This window comes from Plecotus auritus (genome assembly GCF_963455305.1).
Source record: "Plecotus auritus genome assembly, chromosome: 8".
NCBI lineage: Eukaryota > Metazoa > Chordata > Mammalia > Chiroptera > Vespertilionidae > Plecotus > Plecotus auritus.
This window is the reverse complement of record NC_137782.1, coordinates 77,207,742-77,220,871: the sequence shown is the minus strand read 5'-3', so window position 1 is coordinate 77,220,871 and position 13,130 is coordinate 77,207,742. Positions and strand designations below refer to the sequence as shown.

General features: G+C 39.6%; 1 protein-coding gene across 4 annotated transcripts in view; it reads right to left on the bottom strand.

The window, feature by feature from the left end:
- The window catches only part of MACROD2 (mono-ADP ribosylhydrolase 2), a 1,970,509-nt gene that overhangs the window by 1,679,835 nt on the left and 277,544 nt on the right, over positions 1-13,130 (bottom strand). The gene's annotated exons all lie outside the window — the stretch shown is intronic.

Here is a 13,130-nt window from a genome sequence, read left to right as displayed (position 1 = left end):
AGCTTACAGATTTAACAAGAATACAACTGGTGAAGTTACAAAAAAGGAGGTAAAAAGCACTCCCTTGCTGATTGTTTGACAAAAATCAGAAATTGTTTTTGGATGCAGCCTCTAGTAACCACATTAAATCACTATGCTTACACTCTGATTCCCTATTAAAATGACACTGTGCTCTATATTTCAGCAAGTCTGAGTTTGTAAAAGTATTCCCCTGTGACAAAGGAACTACTAAAAAACTGCTTTACTAACTACAGTTTCTGACTAAAGCATATTGTATAGCTACATGCCAACGTGACTGTTTTTATGAGGAATCCAAAGAGACCCACGTGCTTTACAACACCTGAAGTGTGGGAGTTAAAGGAACCAATCCACCACTATATCTAATATTAGCTCATCTGCTGCTGAAAACAGTAGAGGCATTTAAATTTTTAATTCCTTTCTCCTACTTAGCATGATTAGCAAAGCTTAATTTAGCATAGTTTTGGAATTAAAGCTTCTGCATTTTATGCTTTTGGACTTTGGTTAAATTAGCAAAACATAACTCATGCTTATTGTGAGAGTGTAAAATGTATCTACAAATAATCCCAATAGCCAGTGACCTTCACTGAGTGGCTTCTATATTATAAACAGCAAAAGCCTTGCCTTCAAGAACTGTATTGTGTAGAGGTTGTTAGATATAAATGTAATCTAATGAAAGTTTACTGTGACTGCACTATAGAAGGAATAATTACATCTGCTTGGAGGAACAAGGAAGACTTCACGAAGGAGGTAAAATTAGGGCTAGGTATTGGAAGATATGAAGGTATTGAAAGAGAAAGCAAGAAAAGCAGATACTGCCTGGCCAGCATGGCTCAGTGGTTGAGCATCGACCTATGAACCAGGAGGTCACGGTTTGATTTCTGGTGCCCAGCCTGCAGGCTTGATCCCCAGTGAGGGGCGTGCAAGAGGCAGCCAATCAATGTTTTTCTCATTACTGATGATTATATATCTCTCTTCCTCTCCCTTACTCTCTGAAATCAATAAAAAATATATATATTTTTAAAAAGAAAGAAAAGAAGATACTGGCTATGGAGTGAAATGGTAATCAAGTCATGGAGATAGGAAAATAGGGCAATGATTTTCAGCGGCTTTGGTCAGGATCACTTGGGGAGGCTTTATTAAGATAACCAGTCCTCAAAACAGAGCTACCAAATTTAAATCTTCCAGGTTAAGTAAGGTTTGGCATTTAATGATTTTTTTAATTCCAAAGGTGATTCTGATGAGGCTGAAGACCACTGATTGTTTTTGTTTTAGTTTTATGTCGGGCTTTGTAATGTATTGAATTTCATATTGAGAAGTCTGGATGATATTATATGGCTGGTACATATACAATCAGTGTACTTGAGGGATATTTAGTAGAAATAAACAATACTACATGAAGGATGAATGAGGAGTTATCTGGAAGTAAGAAGACAAGTTAGAAGACTATACAGTATTCCAGGCAAGCAGTAATAATGGCCTGAACAGGGGAAAATAATTTTATTTTTATTTTTTATTTTTAAATGTAATTCAAAAGATACAGATAAGGTAGAACTCCAAGAAATTGGAAATTGAGGAAAGAATAAGAATTAAAGATTTGGCCCTCGCCGGTTTGGCTCAGTGGATAGAGCGTCGGTCTGTGGACTAAAGGGTCCCACGGTCGATTCCAGCCAAGGGCACATGCCCGGTTTGCGGGCTCGATCCTCCGCAGTGGGGGGCTTGCAGGAGGCAGCCAATCAATTATTCTCTCTCATCATTGATGTTTCCATCTCTCTCCCCCTCTCCCTTCCTCTCTGAAATCAATAAAAAATAAATTTTAAAAAAAAAGAATTAAAGATTTGAAGATGATTTTCAGCTCAGGTAAAAAGAATGCTGATGGGGCAATTAATGATAGAAAACACTAGGAAAGCAAATTTCAGAGTATTTTTGCACACACTGGGCTTGAATAGGTGACCATATGTACAGTACAGCTTTACACTGGCTAACTATTAACATTGCCCTCTTTAAACTTTCATAGTGACTCAGTTTAGATGATAAATTGTAATTGCCTTGGATTTAACATATTTTTATGGTATCCCTCTGGAAATGTCTATAGGAAGTTGGAAATGAATGTCTGGGGACAGATCCTCAGCATCAGGAGAAGAATTCATACCTAGCAGGTTATTATCAAAATCGAGAGGTTGGATGAGATCACCAACAGAAAGTGGGCAGAGAGAGAGAAAATAGATGAGTCAAAGGTACACTTGCCCTTTGTAAGGATAGAAGAGGGAAGAAGAGTCCAAAAACTAAAACAAAACAATGCGGGGGGGGGGGGGGGGATCCACAAAGGAGGAAGAATCATGAGAAGAAAATATTATGAAATCAGGGAACTAGAAATATTAAAAAAGGAGGAAGTGAAAAATGTAGCTCAGTGGTTGAGCATCCACCTATGAACCAGGAGTTCACGGTTTGATTCTCAGTCAGTGCACATGCCTGGGTTGTGGGCTTGATCCCCCGTGAGTGGCCTGCAGGTGGCAGCTGATCAATGATTCTCTCTCATTATTGATATTTCTACATCTCTCTCTCTCTCCCTTCCTCTGTGAAAACAATAAAAATATATTTTTAAAATGCAGTCAGAAATATAGACTGGGAAGAGGACACTGCTGAATATGGAAAAAGAGGAGATCTACAGGGATTGTGAATGCAGTGTCAGCAAAGCAATAAGGCAAAAGTCTCCAGGATGTTGATAGGATAATGGGAGATAAAGAAACCAAAAATAATGATTAGGACTCTAAGAAGTTTGGAGGGTGAAGGAATCTTGGTCAGTTATGTAAAGGATCAAGATAGATAAAAAGGGAGTGAATTCCAGGAGGGACATTTGTTGACCACAGGAATAAGATGGGGTATACAGAAACAGGAATCTACAGTGAGGGCAGGAGCATATTTCATAGGAAGAAAAATAAACAAAGCTTGAGATGCACAGAGGTGTGGGTCAAGTCATGGCTGTGACTCTAGATGACTGAAGTATGTCTGACAACCTACAGTTTTGAAGGGGTCACCAGCAAGGACTGCAAAATCACTCAGAGAGTTGGAAAAGGTTGGTATGGTGGTAAGATCTCTAAAACCGGTCCTAAGGAAGATCAGAAAATGTCCCAGAGATTAAGAGGAGGAAGACAGTGATGATATCAGGTGATGTTGATGTAAAATAAGCACTTCCAACGTAAGGCTTGTGAATAATGGTGACAGTCAGGAAAGTGGTCTTTCAGGGGCAGGAAAATTTTATTTGAAACTCCTTCTTCCCTCCCCTAGTTTCATCAAATAGTTACAACAAGAGATGCAACACGTTGCAGGGAGGGGTCATTCTCAGGGAACAGATGTCAATTAATTCCAGGTGGTGGAAAGGATGTTAAGAAAATGTTCCTTGTATGGGGAACTGGAACCCAAAGGTAAAGAATTGCAATGGTCTCAGTGGAAGCAGTTAGGAGATGGCCAAAAAGGAGGTCAAACTCTTAGACAGAGACACAGAACAGAAAAGGAGCACAGAGGAGGGCATTGCACCTAGGACTCCAACAGATGTCACAGTTTAAAAAAAAAGAATGTTGGTCATGAGAGGTCAGTAGAAACTCCTATTATATAGTATAGACATTCTGAACAGATGAAAGAAAAAGAACTAGAATAACCAAATCAATCTTGCTCTATTGTTTGAACATCAAAACATAATTAAATCCAAATTTATCTCAAAATACACACTGAAATATTTCTATCCATCCACCCCAATTTTTACCAAGCTTTCCCACAAGTATCATAGGATTGCAGGTGAAGGGGCAAGTAAATCACATTATGAACCCCTCCCACTTCCTACCCCCATCTCATTTTTACATTATTTGAGTGAAATGAGATTAGAAGTAAACCTTAGTGCTGCCTTGAAAGGTTTTTTTTCTTCTTTAACAGGCTTCAAAGGGAAGCATGCAGCCACAGGGCTGTGGAAGTTGGGGATAATGGGATTTTACAGACTGATTGTGTGTACACATAAAAGCAGGGCTTCCTTTGCAATGCCAGCTGGCCAGAATGCAGAGGGGGCAGTCTAGGAAATTACTACCCAAAGTAATTACCCTTCTGTAAGTACAGCATAGCTCTGATAACTGTGACATTAGAAGGCTGAGGCTGGTTCATATCAATGTTCCATTAAAATGTATGGAACCACTGCTGGAATTCCACATTTTAATTTCATAGAAATGAAGACCAACAATAATTTTTTTTATTGTAAAGAGTAAATAAACAAAAGCTTAACAGAATTCTCTTTTTAAAATATGTTGTGTAAACCTTAACAATGCCTTACACATACAGTGGGCTTCCTAGACGTCTGGTGATCATGCTGCTGCTGCTGCTCCATTCGATGAGGACTCTGTCAAGAACAGTGCTAAGTGTTTTATATATTTTAATCTTGTTTAATTCACATAATAACTTTACAGGTAAGAATTATTATGTGTTGTGTGTTTTGCTGTTGTTGATCCTCACCCGAGGATATTTTCCCACTGATTTTTAGAGAGAGTGAAATGGATGGGAGAGAGAGAGAGAGAGAGAGAGAGAGAGAGAGAGAAAATGTAAGACACATTGATTGCCTCCCACTCATGTCCTGATTGGGGCTGGGATCAAACCTGCAACCCAGGTATGTGCCCTTGACCAGGAATCGAACCTGAGACCTTTCAGTGAACAGTTAACACTCAAAACACTGGCCAGGGCATTATGTGTATTTTTAAGATGAGCAAATTAAGTTTTTGAAAGATCTTGGAGATATTTTATTCATTCAACATTAACAATGATGTATGGAGTACCTACTAAAAAAAAACTCTGCTTAGGGCTGGGTATACAGCAGCAAACACAAAAGAGATAAAGATTATAATTGAAGGAGAAGGAATTCAGATATTGCCTATAAAAACAAATGAATAAAAAGTGAAAAACTGACAAGGTTCATGGCAGGAAAAAAAAACATGGTTTTATAAATGAACATAACACGAGAACCTGTTTAGACTGGGTGGTAAGGGAAAGTCTAAGGCCTGAGGGATAAAGAGTCAGCCATGTGAAGAATGAGGTAGAGCATGTTCTGAGCACAGGAAACAGGATGTGTTCAAGATTCAAGTGGGGAATCAGCTTAGTGAGTTTTAGGAATGTCAGAGGGCTCAAGTTCATTGAGCAAGAAGAGGTGAGCTCAGCAAAGCAGGGCTGGATCTCATCCTGCAGGGTCTTATAGGCCAAGGCCAAGGTCAAGATAAGAAGTCTGGACTTCATCCTGGTGCAAGGAAAAGCAATTGAAGGGGGTAGGCGAGGGAGGAAGATGATGAGAATGATGTCTGGGATCAGACTATCAGATATCAATTGTAATAAGGTCACTTGTAATTATGGAGAAGAATTTGTAATTTGGAACAGGATGGAGAAGAGAGAGGGGAAAAGATGCCAGATATGTTTTTGGAGCTTTAATGACATCCTTCTTAAAGTTTATAGTTAGTAAGTGATGGAACAATGATCCTGTCTGCTTCTAAAGTTTGAGCTCCTGACCACTCTCTTTAAATAGCAGGAATATTTCTTCAATAACTTTAAAAAGGATTTTAAGTCCAGAAAAATAAAACACATTATATTCCCTTCCTGAGATAAAAACCAGAAGACATTTTTAGGATTAAATCTCGAAACGTTTTAATGGGGCAAGTGTGAATTTTTCTACCAAGGCCTAAATTCAGCACCTGCCCCATGATGCAGAATAGTGACTTCTGGCCATTATTTAATTGCAGTACACGACCCCAAGAATAACTCCTGTCTTTACTGCAGCTTTCAATAAATTTAAACTTGGAGTTGGCAGACAGACATTAGTGTTTACAGTCACTAGAACCCCTTTTCATGATCCTTTTGTGTCTTCTAAGAGCCAGAATGGAGTTGCCACATCACCGAAGCTTTTTCCCAGGTTTGGTGCTCAATTTGAGATACGTAATCCATGAATACAACTACCTCGTCTATAAAAGTAAAGAAATGCCAAGATTATTTAATGTTTTTCAATAATTAATTATTTTTTAAGAATAATCTTTGATTTGCTGAAATGCTTTATTTGGAGTATGCTTTCCAGACACATATAAATAGAGACAGGTATTAGAGATGTATGTTTATCCCATGCTTTTAGCCAATAACTCATAGAATCTTAGAGCTAGCTAGAAGAGATTTCATGAATTTTGGTGATGTGTGCTAACAAATAAAAAAATTAATCCACTTAATGTTTTAAAAATGGTACAAAATTTGAAAAATAAAGTTTGTAGTTTACAGTTTTTAATGAAAAAAACATGTTACTAGTCTGTGAGTCAAAATATGGATCTAACTACTGAGCTGTGCACAGCTTATAACACTCATCATGCAAGAGTTGATGTTACATTTATTATTGTTATTATCTAATATATGAAATATTTCACTTAATAAGTTATCTATATTCCCCATTAAAATGCAAACTTCATGAAGGCAAGTAATTTTCCCCCTTGCTGTTTCACGGCTAAATCACTCCAACCTGTAGGCTAATGCTAAGCACCTAGCAAACACTCCAAAAAATATTTGTTGGATGAATGAATAGAATGAGCATCAAAGGGTATGTCACTATCATCTGCAAACCATTCTACAAATGCAGAGTATTAATCACCATCTTCAGGATAACTAGCATAGACAATTTACTAAGCATTCCACATCCATTACCTCCTTTACTTCCCAAATCACAAAAGAAATGGAAGTTCAAACAGATTATGCAGCCTGCCCTATATTACTCTGTACAAATTGTAGAATTAGAACTCCAAAAAACAACTTGATTCCAAATGCAAGATCTCCTAGCTCCAGATCTCCTGTCTTTTCTATGTTGCTCCCTTTGTTGTGAAATGCTGACCCCAAGTGTACACAACAAAATATACTAGAACACTCGATTATAGTATATGTACAACTGGTATTTGAGATGATGATTATGAGCATTGTCTTTGAATTAGACAGATCCAGTTTCTGCCACTTACTTGGAATATGGCCTTGGGCCATTTAGCTAATCTTTCTAAGCCTGTTTCACCTTCTATAAAATAGGATAATAATAGTACCTCTCTAATTGTAAGGTATAAATTATATATTTCAAGCTGTGCACTTAATTCATACCTGGCTCTTAGTAAGTGCCTAGTAAATTTTATTTTCATCTTTGATGATGAAGAAAGATTTGCCTGGTTTCTGATATTAGAAATGACATTTGAACATAGGGTAACAAAAAGTAGGAAGTAGGGAAACAAGATAAATAGACTTCTATGCATTTCTATTTTCCCTCTGTAACCTGCACTGATTTTACAGAAACAAATACTAATAGGGCATACCTCTCTCTCTCTCCCCCCAGCACAGTACTGGGATCATTTTATTACCTTACTACCCTCTGGTAAAGATACATGTAGAAATGTCAAGTGCTAAAAAATATAAAAATAATAATTTTAAATAAAAGGTTTATTATCTTAAAGCTGTTATAATGATAAAAGTCTTCATGTTTTCTAGAACCCAAATAAAAATTTTTGTTGTATAAGAACAAATATCTATATTAAAGTCACAGAGTTTTTACAGTGTATCAGTGTCTGAGCACCAGGGACAGTGTTCCAGATGAATTGGTCTCTGCTACTGGGAATAATTTTTATTGGGGAAGAGTGTTAATAGCCAGGTACATGTCTCAGGCAACTACACAGTCTGTTGTTGTTGTTTTAAATATATATTTTTATTGATTTCAGAGAGGAAGGGAGAGGGAGAGAGAGATAGAAACATCAATGATGAAAGAGAATCATTCACTGAGCCACATCTGCTAGACCTACACAGTCTATTTAAGTGCAATGCCAAATTGTATAATCCAGGATATCCCTTTCTAGGTGTGAATCAAAATTAGCATGCAGAGACAGACAGAGAGAGGGAGACAGAGAGAGAGAAAGAGAGAGACCGAAAGAGAGAGAGAGAGAGAGAGAGAGAGAGAGAGAGAGATCTATTCATCTACTAGAGACCTGGTGCACAAAATTCATGCACAGGTGGGGTCCCTAGGCCTGGCCAGTGATCAGGGCTGACCAGGTTCCCTGCCTCCTCCATCCCTCATTGCCCACCTCCCCACAGGGGCTCAGTGATTGAGCATTGACCTATGAACCAGGAGGTCACAGTTCAATTTCTGGTCAAGGTACATGCCTGGGTTGTGGGCTCGATTCCCATTGGGGGCATGCAGGAGGCAGTGGATGGATGATTCTCTCTCATTCTGTTCCCTGCCTCCCCGCCTCCTTCCCTCCTCCTTCCCTTGCTGCCTGCACCTGCCACCCGTTCCTGGTTCCCCATCACAGCCCAAGGCCTGGCCCCAATAGGGCGATCGGGACCTGCCAGCCAGTGGGGAGGGACTGGGAGGTTGATCAGCAAGCTCAATCAGGTGATTGAGGCCTGCCAGCTGGAGGGAGGGGCCAACCATCACCACAGCAGATGGGCGGTGGGCCAAATGGGGCCTGCTGGCTGGGGGTAGGGATGGGGGAGGACCCAGGAGGTGGGCCACCAGCCCTGAGGAGGGAGCCGGCCCTTGGCCGACCTGGAAAAGGGGCCGTGTCTTCCACCACCCACCCCCAGTTCCCCATCCCAGTCCGGGGGCCCGGCCCCGATCAGGTGATTGGGAACTGTTGGCCAGGGGGAGGGACTGGGAGGTTGGCCTGCAGGCCCCATTGGCGATCGGTGCCTGTGGGCTGGGGACAGGTCCTGCATTGAGCATCTGTCCCCTGGTGGTCAGTGCACATCATAGCAACCAATGGTTCCAGTTGTTCCGGTCGTTCTGTTGTAATAGTCACTTAGGCTTTTATACATATAGATTCTCTGGTTTTATAAACAGGTTTAAGCAAGATATTCCTCTTTCCTAATTTATTATCGTAGATGCCAATCTTTTCCAGGTATAGGAATTTAGTTAACATGTTTCCTCAGATAATTCCTCTTTGAAAGTTAACTAATAAATAGACTTAAAGGGTTAAGTCTAAGAGGGGAAATTAGATTTTAATATTAATTATAGTGCACGTATTACCTAGAAGAAGTGTACTAGTTTACAAGCACATTAAGCTTTCTCACCTACCCAGACAAATTTCACGAGGTCTCCAATCCTTCACCTTTCCTAACAGAGAGGTAGCAGTAAGAGCCATTAAAACCAATTATCACTTCACACTCATTTTGGGACAAATAAGAGAGGAAAAGAGAAGCAGTTCCAATTAAATATTTAATAAATACATAAAAGTAATTTTATAAGTCATTTCAAAGTAAAAAAAATACATTTACTTATGACAAAATGCATATGTGTGTAATATTTAAAGCTCAAATGAAAGAAATTAAGTGTAACTTCTTACCAAACGTTCACAAAATATTTAAGTATCTACCAGCTACAGTATCATTTCATATAAAAAATATATATAGGTTTAAGAATATCTTAAAATGTGCACTGCTGATGGGAATGCAGACTGGTGCAGCCACTGTGGAAAACAGTATGGAGTTTCCTCAAAAAATTAAAAATGGAACTCCCATTTGACCCAGTAATCCCACTTCTAGGAATATATCCCAAGAAATCAGAAACACCATCAAAGGACATATGCTCCCCTGTGTTCATAGCAGCACAATTTACAATAGCTAAGATTTGGAAACAGCCTAAGAGCCCATCAGCAGATGAGTGGATTAAAAAACAGTGGTACATCTACACAATGGAATACTATGATGCTGTAAAAAGAAAGAACTCTTACTAATTCACAACAGCATGGATGGACATGGAGAGCATTATGCTAAGCAAAATAAGCCAGTTGGAGAAAGATAAATAAATATCACATGATATCACTCATTTGTGGAATATAATGAACAACATGAACTGATGAACAAAAATAGATCCAGAGACAGAGAAACATCTAACAGACCGTCAAACTTCAGAGGGAAAGGAGGGGATGGAGCGGGGAGGTAAGAGATCAACCAAGGACTTTATGCATGCATATAAACATAACCAAATGGACACAAACACTAGAGTGGTGAGGGCATGCACAAGGTGTAGGGGTGGCTGGGGAGAGGTCAATGGGGGGCGGGGGAAAGGAGACATATGTAATACTATATGTACCAGTAATTCTTTAAACAATAAAGAATTTTAAAAAAAGATAATCTCTTAAAAGAATGTTAATCCTGTACTTTATAGCAGTCTATAGCAGGCAATAGAAAAAAAAATTTATTCTTTAAAAATCTTTCTGGCACAAGAAATAATTTCAGAATATCCATATATATAAAAAGCCAGGGGCCCTAACAACCAAAACACCCAGATGGACGAGCGCACAGCAGGTCTGTGGGGTGACCAGGCCAGCAGGGGGGTTAGTGAGGGATGACCAAACAACTGAACAGCAGGCTGTGTGGGGCAACCAGGTTGGCAGGTGGAGTGGTGAGGAGCAACCAAATGACAGAACAGCAGGCTGTGTGGGGTGACCAGGCCAGCAGGGGGGGCAGTAAGGTGTGACCAGGCTGGCAGAGGGGAGCAGTGAGGGCAACCAGGCTGGTGGGGAGGGGGCAGTTGGGGGCAACCAGGCCAGCAGGCAGAGGCAGTTAGGGGTTATCAGGCTGGCGGTGGGGGGGTGGGGGCAGTTAGGGGTGATCAAACAGGCAGGCAGGTGAGCAGTTAGGAGCTAGTGGCCCCAGATTGTGAGAGGAATGTTCGACTGCCGGTTTAGGCCCCATCCCCGGGCCTAAACCGGCAGTCGGACATCCCCTGAGGGGTCCTGGATTGGAGAGGGTGCAGGCTGGGCTGAGGGGACCCACCCCCAAGCACAAATTTCATGCACCGGGCCTCTAGTATTTATTATAATATACTAGAGGCCCGGTGCACAAAATTTGTGCATGGGTAGGGTCCCTAGGCCTGGCCAGAGATCAGGGCCAATCAGGTTCCCCACCTCTCCACCTCCCCGGCTCCCTGCCTCCTCCTTCCCTTGCTCCCTCAGTGCTCCACTGCCGCCGCTGGTCACCTGCCATGTTCCATGCCACCCCCTGGTGATGAGCGCATGTCATAGTGAGCAATCAAACTCCCGGTCTCCTGATTGAACTCCCGAGGGGACAATTTGCATATTAGCCTTTTATTATATAGGATAGTTCAGAATATTTTCTAAAATTTAATGTCAACACTGAAGTGTTTTAATGTAGATATTAAATGTAGACATTAAAGTGTTATACAATTATCTTCCAAAAAGCCCAAGAAACTATTATTTTTATTAAAAAAATACTGAAAAGATTATAAGAAATTAGCATATTCAAATATGTCATTCTTTCATATAGTGTAGTAGTTAAGAGCATAGAGCTTTGGAGTTGAGCCAACCCAACTTCAAACCATACTGGTTCTGCCACTTATTAGCAGGCTAACTCTGTACAAATTACTTAATCTCTCTAAACTTGTCTTTCTAAACATTCCTTTATAGGATTGGTAAATAAATTTAAAGTACATGAAGTGCTGACTACAGTAGTGCCTGACACATTAGTAAGTATATAGCATTTGGTGCTATAGGCAATATATTCCAAAGGTTAATTGTGCAAATTCTGAAATCCTACTTCTTAGGTTCAAAGCCAAAATTTCCTACTTGGTACTTATTTGGCTTGGGGCAAATTATTTTACATCTCTATATTTTAGTAAACACACAAAAAACTACAAGAGTATCTTGCATATGGTAAGTGCTCAATAAATGATAATTTTTAAATTGCTTTAACTGAAGTCCCTCAGTAGCTAAAATTTAAAGAACATATCAGGGCAATTTTTTGATATCTGAGTTGACTAGCATTAGAAATAAATGAACACCATCAATTCAATCCACATCCATAATCTTTCCTATATGCCAATATGCAATTATATTGATCATGCTCCCAGTACAGACTCCCTAGTTTCAGGTTTCCCAGACCTGCCTGATGATACAGATCACCCAGAGATTGTGACTGAGCAGGTCTGGGTGGGGCCTTGGAATGTGCATGAATAATCTGCTTCCCAGGCGAGTCCTACCTTGAATCAGTTGAAGTTGTGCCCACCCACAGAACCTGAGAAGAAAATCTAGCAGTCACACACCAGAACAGGATTGTTGTTTTAAGTATTATATAAGAGCCGAAACTGGTTTGGCTCAGTGGATAGAGCGTCAGCCTGCGGACTGAAGGGTCCCAGGTTCGATTCCGGTCAGGGGCATGTACCTGGGTTGCGGGCACATCCCCAGTAGCGGGTGTGCAGGAGGCGGCTGATCGATGTTTCTCTCTCATCGATGTTTCTAACTCTCTATCCCTCTCCCTTCCTCTCTGTAAAAAATCAATAAAATATATTTAAAAAAAAGAAATGTTTAAGTATTATATAAGAGAAACAAGAATGTTAAAATATTTTGTATTCAACAAACATTCTTTTTGAGTATTTATTGGTAATAAATATTTACTGACCATATATTACAGTACATTGCACAAAACAGTAGAGAGAGGGTTAAATGGAAAAAAGACCTATTATTAAAAATTAACATTTGCAAGGTGAGAGTAGCAAACAGAAAGGAAGAGCATCCTTGGCAAAGATACTAATAGTTACACACCATTTCTCCTGAGGGCTTCAGAAAGTACTGGGACAAGAATCTTGTTAAAAAGTATGGCTCTTGGAGAAGTCTGTTATAGTTATTTATGACACTGCTGCTATTGTGAATGAGCTAATAGAGCTAATAACTTAAGAACATTCAAATAACAAACTCACTACACAAGTAATTTAAAGGGTATAACCATTTTTTTTTCTTGACCCTTCTGGACATTAATTAGTATTTAGAAACAAATTATAGTTTATCTTTTGTGAGTAAAATTAGCACAAACTAGGATCTGTGAGCAACTTCCACAACTGAGGGATATGGAATCTTCACCCTTCTAGAAACACAAGCATAAATGATTATGTAAGGAAACCCAAGTACAGTAACACCAAAAATAGCACTACTATCAGTCTACTGAATGTAGAACACATAAATTATAGTATAGCAAATGTGTGTATGTTTCAACATAATATATCATTAATTGCATTACCCCATGTGGTCAAGAATTACTGTTTAACAGTATAATCATTAAATAACTCT